This window comes from Phalacrocorax aristotelis, chromosome 10, assembly GCF_949628215.1.
Source record: "Phalacrocorax aristotelis chromosome 10, bGulAri2.1, whole genome shotgun sequence".
NCBI classification, from domain to species: Eukaryota; Metazoa; Chordata; class Aves; order Suliformes; family Phalacrocoracidae; genus Phalacrocorax; species Phalacrocorax aristotelis.
The window spans coordinates 19,420,085-19,433,158 of NC_134285.1; the positions used below are offsets into that span (position 1 = coordinate 19,420,085).

At 41.3% G+C, this 13,074-nt stretch overlaps 1 protein-coding gene across 1 annotated transcript in view; it reads left to right on the top strand.

Annotated features, from left to right (window-relative positions):
- The window catches only part of CHP1 (calcineurin like EF-hand protein 1), a 45,384-nt gene extending 35,422 nt beyond the window's left edge, over window positions 1-9,962 (top strand). The window contains exon 10 of the mRNA XM_075105582.1: window positions 792-9,962. The gene's annotated coding sequence lies outside the window, so the exon portion shown is untranslated. The remainder of the gene's footprint in view (window positions 1-791) is intronic.
- The last annotated feature ends 3,112 nt before the right edge of the window (window positions 9,963-13,074 follow it).

A 13,074-nucleotide genomic window follows, 5' to 3' on the forward strand; every position in this document is an offset into this window, starting at 1 on the left:
CCTCATGTTCTTGTATGGGAGAAAGAGAAACCAGAGGAAAAAAAATTCTGTTTCAGATCTCTCATAGTAGTACAGGAGAATGATAATAAATGTTTCTGGCAGTAGGTACACAGAATCGTACCCTTGTTACCTTCCAATCCAGGCTGGTATCAAACTTAAAGCAAAAGAAATCAGTCTCAACAGCCACTGTGACGAGGTGATACCACGTGAGCGTCACTGGTGAAAGGGCAGGAGATCAGTGACAAGATGACAGTTGTCTAAGTATGTCTACGATGTGGATGAGTGGGGACAAATGAGTAGAAGTAAGTACCAAATCTGTGTGATCTTGCCACTGTCATAAGTGCTTTTTTTTTCCTCTACAGCACTGACAGTTTTGTAGTTAATTAGGTGATAGTTTATGGTGTCTCTTTGAATTGTGACCTGTCACAGAGAGCAGAATATACTCTGTGTGCAGTGTGTTTCTGGTGCTACCTCAACATTTGTCATGCTGTATGCTGGAGTCACAGTTAAGAAGCGCCTTAGCTAATTAACACTGGTATATTTTTGGAGGCATTGCATCTGAGTAAGTGTATAGTTCAGCATTTCTGTAGTATTTTCTTAGGCAGCTTATGGAAATCTACAGTTAGATATGAAATCTTAGAGCAAGGGATTATTGTAGTTTGTGAAGCCAGCTAATTTTGTCAATAAGATTTAGGCTTTTAATGCGATGAACCAGTGGGCATTTTAACGTGGAATGTGTTTTATTCTGATTCCTAAACTGCCTCTCCCGTTCTCTTATTTTGGGATTCCAGATCCTTTCCTGACATTGAAGAAGGTTGTCCTGTTGCTTGCTCATAGGCTGTGAGACGTCGATGTTTCTCTTCTAGCAAGCAAAAACATGTCCTTCACTTCCATGGAGCTGAACGAAAAAAGATCTCTCTACTTCCTCTTTCCACCATCTCACCCAACATTTGAATCACCAGATGTCTTCTCCCAGAGAAATACCCCACCGTTTTATCAAAACTCAAAAGCAGAGTAACAGAAATCAGTAGTTGTTTCCCTGAAGAAAGGTCTTCTGTGCCAGCTCTTCATCCAGCTTTCTGCATTCCCTTTTAAACTGAGAAATACTTTGTAATCAGAAGCAAGTGGAAGCTGGTATCCTTCATTGATTCTTCTTCATTTTAGGAAGGTTAAGTACTTCACTGTTTCATACTGGGAATTGCTAGCAGATAAAGTGTCTGCATGCATTGCTATGTCAGACTGTCTTGGCATGTATGAAAAGTTGCAGCAGGAAAACCAGAACGTATTTTTTCTCTGACATGAGGAAGAAACTTAGCAAATAGTTGGGGACATCCCATACAGGTATTTTTCTAGTCCAGGACCCAGGCTTGGCTTTGTAGATAGATGTCTTGATGTCAACTCACATAAAGCAGCTAATGCACAGGAACACATGCAGAATCACCTTGTCTATAGTGTATAAATGCATTGTCCCGGTCTGTGATCAAAATGTGTATTTGCATGTGTAAACCTGTGTAAGTGCTGGATATGAAGAGCTTTCACCAGAAAGAGAAATTACTCTGCATCATTTAATTTCAGCAAAGAAAAATGAAGCTTTAAAGGCCCCTGGGGTAACCGGATAATGATTAGGTTTATGTTAAATCATTCCCTCCCTCTGGCTTTTCATGAACCCTTAGCAGCAAAAGGAACAAAAACATTCTACAGCAAAAGAGATGGGGCAGACCTCTTTCTTTGTTAAAGAGACTAACTTCTGGTGGGATGGAAGAGACCAGAGGTATAAAGTTGCAATTTATCCACTCAGCTTCCTTGGCACAGTTTCAGCTTTTCATACTGCTGATGGAATTGGAACAGTTTCAGCTTTTCATACTGCTGATGGAATTGGCTTTTTGATTCTTTTGTGACTGAGAACTGAGATGACCTGTAGATTTCCATCATCTAGGAAGAAACAGGTCCAAGACAATGGACTGTTAGCCACATAAGAGGGAAGAGTTGAGAGAGGGCAGAAATACTTAGGACGGGCCTTTTTCTGGTTCCTCTTATTCCTTACCAAACTAAGGCGCAATCTGTTGTTGTTATGTTTACACAAGATTCTTTGTCTCCATCATTTGTGATTATCTAAGATGTTTTCTGTCATTCTGAGATGGGAGCGTATATTGTTTACGTGCTCCCTGCTAAGGTATTGTATATGGCAAGTAAGATTTCTTGACAAAAGAAAAAACCAAACCCCAGACCTGGGGTATATGTTCTATTCCACTTCAAATCTGGAGCTCTTCTTAGTGCACCTTATTCCAAGCTTGTGATTTAGAAAATGTGACTTACTAGCTTAAAATACTATTTTCAAATCTGGATCAAATAAAGGTATATAGGTTCTTTTAATAGGTTCGGGGAGATAATAGCATGGCTGGGGAGGATGTCTTCAATTTTTTTTGTTTTGTTCTGTTTTTCCTTTTAGATAACTGCTGGAGAGAGCCAGACAGCCTGAAAATGGCTGAAAAAGCCAACAATTGAAATCCTTCTTAAATCTTAATGATAGATTGCAAGGACAGCATTCTGATATTTAAATGTGGTGACATTTTATGGGACCAAGTTCCATAGCAGAGTAAGGACAAGTGTTGATGCTGATCCTAATCTTCAGAGTCAAGTTAAGTCTGTGTTTAGACTTGCATTGTAACAAGACGATTTAATGACAGCTTTACTTATTTTTTGTTTCCATGAAGAAAAGATCAGACGCGTAAGCTGAAGAGTGGTGGGCAAGACACTGCGTATCAAAATAATGCCAACTGTGATGAGCAGAGAGGTACCCTAAAATTGTGTGTAACAATGTGATGAGCTGTGCAATAAGAGTTACATTGATCTTGTTGAGGCAACCACCAGCTTGGCCTGAGCTCTTTTAAGAACTTAGGATTTCTTTGCTGAATATGGTCTCAATTTTCTGGCATTGGAGTCAACTGGAAAAGCATACTACCTTATAGGGCCTCCTTATGGGATTTATTGTTGAAACCAATGGGATTTAATGTAGATGTCTGTAGAAGCAGGATCCATTTCTAAGTGATGGAAAATACTGTCAATATCATAGGATTATCAATTGTTGGGAGGTATCTGGTATAAGAAACATCTGATTTTCCATCTGGGAATCTCCTTTTCTTCCTTCTGCCCATACTTACCCTCCTGATGTTAGAGCTAGCAGTTGTTTCTTGCATAGCTTGATGACAAAACACTTGGGGGACAGGAAGGTATTTTTGTTTTCTGTGGACACATACAAAAACTAAGAATTTGTCTGACTAGCAAGTAAACCCTTTAAGCTTTTTGATTTCTTTTTCCGTAGGAATAACCCTCAACATTTTGTAACCCTGCATCGTAACAAAAAAATAGAATTGTTAATTTTCCTTGACTCCTATCCATGACAATGTAATAACATTATTTTTCAAATTTAATTTTAGAACATAAAATTTTTAGCAGGGCTAAGGATCTGTGGCTTTCACAGAAGTAATAGTCCAACAGTGCATGCCCAGAAGACCCCCATTGCCGTACCGGTCCGGCCAATGCCTTTCTAAAACTGCTGTGTTAGGAAATGCTGCCTCAGCCTACTTCCTTTTTCTTGCTCCACTTTTTCTGTATGTTGGTTGGAAATCTTCCCATGTGAAAGATTACAAAAACAAGGGGCATGTGCAATAGCTCATATATATATACATATATATATTTTAATACTTGTGGACAAAATGATGTTACAAGTTGTTTGAAAACAACAAAATCACCAATGTCTTCCATTTTGAGATGTGTATAGTTCCATAAGCATTAGTGTTTTGTAGCAAACTGTAGTGCCATGTTAGGATCAGTGCATGAGCCTAGTAGTATTTTTACAATTTCAGAGTGACAAATTTATTAATAAACAGTGATGATAATGTAATTAACAATAGAAAGGAGGCAAAAGAAATGTCACCAACATGGTCTAAACATGCAGTATCCTCCCTTTGACAATGGCAACGCTATCTTTAGAAACTGAATGCATTCACTTAACGGGCTTCATACAATCATAGTTGACTTTTTGTTTTTAGTCTGTCTGTCTGACTGCAAAAATAATCTGGTGTATGTAAGCATCCAGAATTCTAATCTCTATCAGTGGGATTCTTTTCTCTTTTTGTATTTGTTGAAGGTATCTTCTTCCATGTGCAGCATTTTCAATTTTATTATTACCCATCCTGTTGATATACTCAGAAAAGTATGAATATGCTAAGGAGTTTGTGTGCGTTTTGTACACATCTCTGCTACCTTAAGATAGTTTTCAAATTCTGTTAATATTTTTTTCAGATCTGACTATATAATGTAAAACATGCTCATGTTTAACTATAACCATTAAGTCAATGGTTGCAAAATGCTATCTGCCAGTTACACGTAGAAGACTTATCTGTTATGGCAGGAATAGAGAACCTTTCTTTTGCTGAAGTCCTACTGAATCTTTTAACACCTTTGGTGGATCCTGCATTTACATACATCTTAATGTTAATAATAATAAGAGAGACTATAATAAGGTCAAGGGTTGTTGAAAAACAACAACATTGCAGACTGTATCTGTGCATCAGGCTATCTCTAGCCTATGGATCAGAGATTCCCCACCCTGTATTACTGAGAATTAAATATCCTGTATTTTAGGTAACTTCCAGTATTGCTTTCCAGCTATAAGCTCAATTTTAATCATTTCTGTCTCTCCCTCTGCTTTTTTCAGAAGGAAAGTTTAGACCAGGGGAAGTCCAAATGATTTAGCATGCAATGGACAGCTTGGGCTGGTCAAATAAGAGACTGGTATGATTCCTGAGATGCGCAATGCTCTGTGGATGGCATCCTTTAATTTCCTAGGGAAAGTCTTTTATTTGGTGCTGGTATTGCCTTTCACCCATTTCTCTCTTTTTATAAGAAAAAAATTATCTTTCAACTTAAGTGAGGATACTGCATCTTTTTTTCCTGAGACCTGCCTGTAAATGGCCGTTAGGGGGAAGGGAGGGAACAGGTAGCTTGGTTTTGTAATTTTGATACGATAGATCTTTCGAGTAATTAAATCAAGAAGCATGTACTTTAGTGCAAAACCAATAATCTGTGCAGAGTTAATGTATGTAATGGGGGGGGACCCAAACAACCAACCTTCTGCATCTCATACATTTGTAAGAAATTTGGACAGGTGGGCCATTTACAGCAGAGCTCTGGGTGACCTGTGCTGAGAGTTAGGTTCAATTCTAAATGAAAGTAGCTGTACCATTGAATAGTTTAGTGCTTGGGAGAATCAATTGAAAAATACCTCTGAAACTGGAATGCAAAATAGCACAGTATGTAGGGGGAAGAATCCCTGATGCAAACAAAGCCATAAGATGATTTAATAAGAAAATAGAACTTTAGTAGCAATAACTGTTTTGCATGTGATAGTAAATAACTTGCATTAGCAAGACTGTACAGTAGAGTAAGTGGGTAATAACCAAATAAGTTTGTGGCGCTCTGTGCTGCAGGGAGTTGTGTGAAGAGCCTCTTCCTGAGAAGCTGGGTGAATTCCTCTGATGTTGTTCTCGCTGGAGGTAATTTGGCACTTGAATACTTAGTTAATGAACCTGATATTAAAAAAAAATAATCAGCTTTGTCACACATCTGAAGCACTGTCAGTGACTGCTGGGGGAAGGGCAGGCAGTTCTTTTTGAAAGGATAGCTGACGTTTCTATATTCTTTTCTTTTTGTAGTCTAGCACTTGCTCTGTTTCTCTGAGGAGAAACTAAACCCTTCCAAATACTGGACTGTGAGGAGAACCTGACTCTGAAGTTAGAAGCTTTTATCATGGGAAGTACTTTGTTTTCTTAATTTAAAAAGACCGACCTGAGGTGGTCTTTCAATAAAAAATTAGAGAACACTTGACACTCAAAACATTTGTACATCCCAAGCACAACTGTAGAATTCTAAAAACGTTTCTTTACAGCAGAAAATAATTTTAGCCTTTTAGTTTGCTGAACGCTCAGTTTCAGACCATAATTGATTTCTGTGATGCCTAAGGTTGTGCAGAGGCAACTACTGTGAAGGTTCTGGTGACACAAAGAGTTACTGATCTACAGCTGTAGCCTCTGCACCCAGCAAAGCATTTGCTATGAAACAGTTACATAAAAGAGCCACAGGCATTCTAAAATGTTCATAGTTGACACTGTGTTCAGTGCAGATATGTAGGCTGGAGAGACAACATGGCCCAACAGATACAACTGTATTCTGAACAGAATTACTACATTGGGGTTTAGATATTTCTGGCTGGATTTCTTCTAGAAAGCTGAAGTAATTTGGACCATAACTGACAACTGAAGGGAGGCTTTTAGTGTTCCAAAATTAGGGAGGTGAGGCCTTTTGGCTCTTTGTAAGTTGATAATGGGTCTGCGAGGGCTGTGAGCATTCTTACAGTATAAAGTAACCAAGATAGGCATGAAGGTGTCTAAATTAAGTCTTGGCTAACATGTAAGATGTGTATGAAAAGGTAATTGATCTGGAAGGTTGTAATCATCTTAAATTCCAGCTATTGAATTACTGATAAATTTGGAAGCTGGCCATAGGGGACATTAATTTGATTGTTATCTGATTACATTAGAGAAGTTATAAATTTATTCTGGTCTGTGGCCAGCAAGTACATTTACATAATAATGAAAACATGGTCATATTCATGCTTCAGAACTATGAACTTTGTGGCTGAATAGAATTCTTCAAGGGTTCATTCAGAGAAGGGGGGGGTGGTGTAAATCAAGACTGATGTAGCCAGGCAAGCTATCTGCATATTCTTCCCAGTTCAGACTTTTTATAATGATCTGTATTCTGTGGACTACTAGGCTAGAAATCACTATTCACAGCAACAAAAGGAATCCCTTTGCCTTTCAGCTCTTGTACTATGGCATGACTTTTGCTCCAACCCCCTTGGTTTCACTTAGTTCTTTCTAAGAACTAAGTGGAAGTGCTAGATGCTACCACATTTCAGTGTGGCATATCAAAGGTGTCGTGACCGGTACCGACATGCCTCCTTTAGCAGTACTAAGCCCAGGTGATACAAGTATATATGCTGTTTCCATACCCAGTAGTGCTGCTGGAGAAGGTCTAGCCAGTACTTGTGTCAGGATTTCCACCTTCAGGAGTGGCACTTTCTGCAACTGAGGAAAATGGACAAATCTAGGACAAAAAAGAAAGTCTTGCAAAGACTCCTTGACAGTCAGTGAGAAGAAACTGTACCAAGCCTCAGGACACTGACGCTTTACACAAGGATTACATTGTCCAAGGGCTGGCAGTGTGGTTTTTTTTTGGGCAGAGAAGGGAAAGAGGATGGAAGAGAAGAACAGTTTTTTGATGGATAACTGATCTTAGAAATAACTGTTTCCTGCATCCCTAAGAAACTGTCTGGTCTTCCTCCAAAACTAATAATCCTGCTTGCTGTTCAGGTACAGAGCTGCATAATGGCAGTTCAAGTTAGATTCCATTGGATTTCTTTTATGGGATGGTCCAGCATTGTGCCCTGGTAGTGTTTTGGCTGGCCCACAAAAGCCAGCAGTTGAACCAGGATGCCTCGTTTAACAGTGCAGATCACTAACCATGGATTCTGATCTCTTCCCTTTCAGTCTGCTCTACACTTTCTCCTGAGTTTTAGAGAGTGTTGGTGTTCATGATGTAAGCAGAGCATGTTTCTGTCTGAGCCTATGCACCGGGTTATAACATAGACAGATCCCCTGAGGCTTTAAAACATCTGAGGTTAAAGATAAATGGTAACTTACTGTTCTAACTTAGTGTTTAGTGTGTCCTATGTAAATCCTGTCTGCTTCTCTCCACTTCCTCTCCAAATGAATGTCTTCGCAGGTCAAATAAAAGGTGACTAGTTTGTCATGCCTTAGGCATGAAGAACTACATGGAGAAACTGAAGGAAAGCGGCACAGGCCCACAAACCAAATCTTAGAGCTAGTATTCTAATTATGCATGATTCAAAATGTCTAGTGTAATGTAGTTATTACCAGTAAACTGAGATATGCATTTATACATAATGAAGCAATAGGAATTAATATACCAATAGCTTGAACTTCCTGCTTTGATTCTCAAATTTTGGGTTTTGTTTGTTTGTTTTTTAGAGAATGTGCTGCCTTCGTAGAGAAAGGGGCAGAATGTATAGATAGGGACAAAAGCATGGCACCAAAACTGTAAAGCAGGAAGCAGGATCAGCAGAACTTGCCTTTATAACCTCTTGTCTGGTTCATATTAGTACCCTGAGCATGTAAAAAGCAGGGCATGAACTAAGCATGTTTAAGGGCGAGATGAGGTTTCTCACCTGCTGCAGCTGTAGCAAGGAAAAGGGTGCAGAGTTTCTTATAAGGTGCAGGGGGGAAGCAACTGGTGGAAAAAAGAAAAAAAACAAAAACACACACACCAAAAAAAAAAAAAAAAGGAAACCATGGACTCAAACTGAGCGTAGTATTTGCCAGACACTAGATAATAAGCTTGGGTGTGGTGAGAGAAATTATTTGGAGAAGACTGAAATTAATAAGCACAGTACATATATTTCAGGTGTTGAATAGCTTTTTAATAGACAGTATTTTCAGGTAATTCTCTAGCCACATAGGCAGCTGTACTGAATATACTGGTACCAGCCAGCAATAATGGCACTTGCAGGAATGAACCTGAAAATACTGGTAATCTTGTATATTTTTTAAGTTCTTTAAAGAGATTTTTAGAAACAGAAAATTAGATTTGATCACTGAAGGTCTTCATCTTCTGCAACACAGGTTGCAATAGTCTTTTTTTTTTCTTTATTTCACTAATTAAATAAAAGGGAATTTGGGTGCCATCTTTCTGTAAACTTTTAATGTGTTCTCTGTAATATTTCCCAATAATTTAGGGGACAATGCAGTGAACTTCTGCTGGCAGTTTGAAAATAACATAGAATGTGTGGCATAGCCTTCATCACTAATACTTTCCAAGTTTAAACTTGTATTCAAACATGTAGAATACTAGCTTGTTACTGCAGAATTCCATGCTGCTAGCTTAGCTTAATTTTGTAGGTGGGCTTAACTTGTGCAGAACACTTCTTTTGTACAGAGGCTCAGTCCTTTCTTAAATAGAAAGAAGAAGCATCTTGGGAGGAAGAAATTGTGTGTCAAGTTAATTCCTGTTTGTATTTCATAGCCAACCATCCATAAAGCACCGTGATTTGGGTTTAGAATGGGGGTTGTGTTTTTCTCATGAATGCTCTTTCTAGATATACAAGAACTGCCAAATGAAGATAGGAGTATTTTAAGAGAACTAATTTATGCTATCAGAAGTTAGACTAAATGAAATCCTTTGAGCCAACTTTTTCAAGCAAAAAGGGAGTTTGTAAAACAAGTTTAGCCCAGCTGTTAACCATGGTCACCTAATTTGTAGTGGGTATTCTTTAGAACACTTTGCATGGTTTTAAACCCTGTTAACTGTATTTTCTTTTTTTCTTTTGAGTGAAGAGTAAGCAGCTCTATCCTTTGTTAGGGCTTATTCCCCTCAATATAAAACCTGGGGAATAAGCCACTTTATGTTGTCAGTGAGGATATCCTTTCCAAATGTATGACATAACAGCAAAGGAGAAGCATTAGTTATAGATTCTTAAATTACCTTAGTATTAAAAAGCAGGCTAGAAAATACTTCTTATACTGAACTTCTGATGGCATGCTCAAGTGGATTAGTTGAGGAAATGATTGGTGTCACTAGGAACTATGTAGTCAGTCCCATTGCACACATTTTACATGGTAATAGTGAAAGAATGTCTCCCTGCAAATTTTAATGTTTTTCCAAAAGGCAGCTTGCTTTTATATCTATGCATATTTGAGGATTTCAAGATAAGATTTTATTCTTTTGACACTGTAAAGAGGAACTGTTTAAAAATGAACTTGGAAACTCTGCACCTGTATACGAATTTTTTTAGCAATAAAGCAGCACAGGCTGAGAATGCACTACAACTGGATGTGTCATCTGTTCAGAATGTAAACTAACCAAATTCCTATACACTCCACTTCTGAGGTCACAGAATCCCAGGTTGGAAGGGACCTCAGGGATCATCTAGTCCAACCTTTCTAGGAAGAGCACAGCCTAGACAAGATGGCCCAGCGCCCTGTCCAGACGACTCTTGAAGGTGTCCAGCGTGGCTGAGTTGTCCCCAGGGAAGTGGTTATTATTCCAATGGTGACTGCCCTCACTGTGAAAAATTTCCCTCTCATGTCCAATCGGAATCTCCCCAAGAGCAACCTGTGTTCATTCACCCTTGTCCTCTCCATGTGACTCCATGTAAAAAGGGAGTCTCCATCATCTTTGTAGCTGCCCCTTAAGTACTGGTACATGGTGATGGGATCCCCTCTGAGCCTCCTTTTCTCAAGGCTGAACAACCCCAGCTCTCCCAGCCTACCCTCGTATGGCAGCTTCCCAGTCCTCTGATCATCTTGGTGGCCCTTCTCTGGACCCCTTCCAGCTCCACATCCTTTTTGTATAGCGGGGACCAGAACCGTACACAGCGCTCCAGGTGTGGCCTGACCAGCGCTGAGTAGAGTGGAAAAAAAATTACTTCTTTATCTCTGCTGGTGATGCCCTTTTTGATGCAACCCAGCATCCCATTGGCTTTCTTGGCCGCAGCAGCCACTGTTCGCTCATGTTGAGCTTTCTGTCCACCAGGACCCCAGGTCCCTTTCCACAGAGCTGCTCTCCAGCCAGGTGGATCCCAGTCTGTGCTGCACTCCTGGATTATGTTTTCCCAGGTGCAGGACCTTACACTTCCCCTTGTTGAACTTCATACGGTTCTTGCTGGCCCACTCTTCCAGCCTATCCAGATCTCCCTGCAGAGCAGCTCTCCCTTCTGGAGTATCTACTTCCCCACTCAACTTGGTGTCATCAGCAAACTTCATCAGGCTACACCTGATGCCGCTATCCAGATCACTTATAAAGATATTGAATGACATTGGACCCAATATCGATCCCTGGGGGACCCCACTAGTGACAGGTTGCCACTTGGAAAAGGAGCTATTTACCACCACCCTTTGGGTGCAGCCTGTCAGCCAGTTCCCCACCCACTGCACAGACCCCTTGTCTAGGCCATAACACATCAATTTCTCCAGGAGGAGACTGTGGGGGACCGTATCAAAGGCCTTGGCGAAGTCCAGGTAGACAATGTCCACTGCCCACCCCATGTCAACCAGGCAAGTCACTTTGTCCTAGAAGGCCACCAGGTTTGTCAAGCACAATCTGCCTTTAGTGAAGCCATGTTGGCTTTTCCCAATCATGGGCTTCATTTGACTTGTGATGGCCCCCAGGAGGATTCGTTCCATAACTTTCCCATGGATTGAAGTAAGGCTGATGGGCCTATAGTTACCCGGATCCTCCCTCGAGCCTTTCTTGTAGATAGGGGTAACATTTGCCTTCCTCCCGTCCTCTGGGAGATCCCTTGTTCTCCACGACTTCTCAAAGATTACGGAGAGTGCCCTTGCAATGATGTCAGCCAGCTCTCTCCACACCCTCGGGTCGATGGCGTCAGGGCCCATCGATTTGTGGGGGTCAAGCTCCTGCAGTAATTCATGTACTAACTCTTCCTTCACTGATGGTGGGTCGGTGTCTGGATCAATCAGCAATTTTGCTCCCAAAGCCTGGGACCTGGGAGTGTTGATAAAGACAGAGGTGAGGAGGGTGTTAAGGATCTCTGCCTTTTCATCATCATTGGTGACTGACTCTCCTTTTCCATTTAACAGTGGGCCTATGTTTTCCTTCTTTTTCTGCTTATGGTTGACATGTCTGAAGAAACCTTTCTTGTTATTTTTCACATCTACAGCCAGTTTCAATTCAAGTTAGGCTTTTGCTTTTCTAACTGCGTCTCTGCACACTCTGGCAATGCCCTTGTAGCTCTCGGCAGATAATCCTCCACTTCTCCATCTCTGGTGTGCTTCCCTTTTGGATTTGAGTAGACCCAGGAGGTCATGGTTGAGCCAAGGGGGCCTCTTGCTCCGCTTACTTCCCTTTCCTTTGTAGGGGATAAATTGGCTTTGTGCTTCCAGTAGAGAGTTCTTGAAGAACTCCCAGCTCTCACTAGCTCCTTTGTCTTCCGTGGAAGCTTCCCATCGAATCCCTCCCAGCTGAGCCCTGAGTGCACTGAAGTTTGCTCTTCTAAAATCCAGAACCCTTGTCTTAGAGCTGACCTTCAGCACACTCAGCAGGATCCCGAACTCCACAACATTGTGGTCACTGCAGCCAAGGCTGTCACTAACAGAGATATTACAAAGCAGGCTTTCTCGGTTTGTGAACAGCAAGTCCAGCAGCGCCTCCTTCCTGGCTGGCACATCTAACGTTTGCATCAGGAAACAGTCCTCTATGCACTCCAGGAACTGGTGGATGACATGCCAGCTGCCGTGTTGTCCTTCCAGCAGATGTCTGGGTAGTTGAAGTCACCCATCAGGACCAGGTTCTATTAGCCAGAAGCTTGCTTTAGTGCCCCAAATATCGCTTCGTTGGCTTCGTCACTGTGGTTAGGAGGTCGATAGCAGATGCCCACTGTGAGGTCCTGCTTGGAGATGCCCCTTTGACTGTAACCCAGAGACATTTGATAGAGCAGTTGCAGTCACCATAGCTGACTTTGATACATTCAAGGTGTTCCTTAATGCAGAGTGCAACTCCTCCACCTCTTCTACCCTGCTGTCCTTACAAAAGAGCCTGTAACCGTCCATTGCGATCCCCCAGCCATTTGAGGTGTCCCACCGTGTTTCAGTTACTCCTATGATGTCGTACCCTTCTGGGTGGGCACGGAGCTCCAGCTCCTCCTGTTTGTTACCTAGGCTGCGTGCATTCGTGTACATACACTTGAGGCGATTACTCTTCTGTTTCACCTCTTGGGAGACGGCTAAGGAACCTTTGTCACCACACTGCTTGGCCTGACTTACTCCCCCATTGGATGTGCTGGTGTGAGCGTTTTCGTAACGGATCCCACCCCACAAGTCCTTCAGTTTAAAGCCCACCTCACCAAGTCAGCCAGCCTACTGCTGAAGATTCCCCTACCCTTGTTAGACAGATGGATTCCATCCCTCCCTAGCA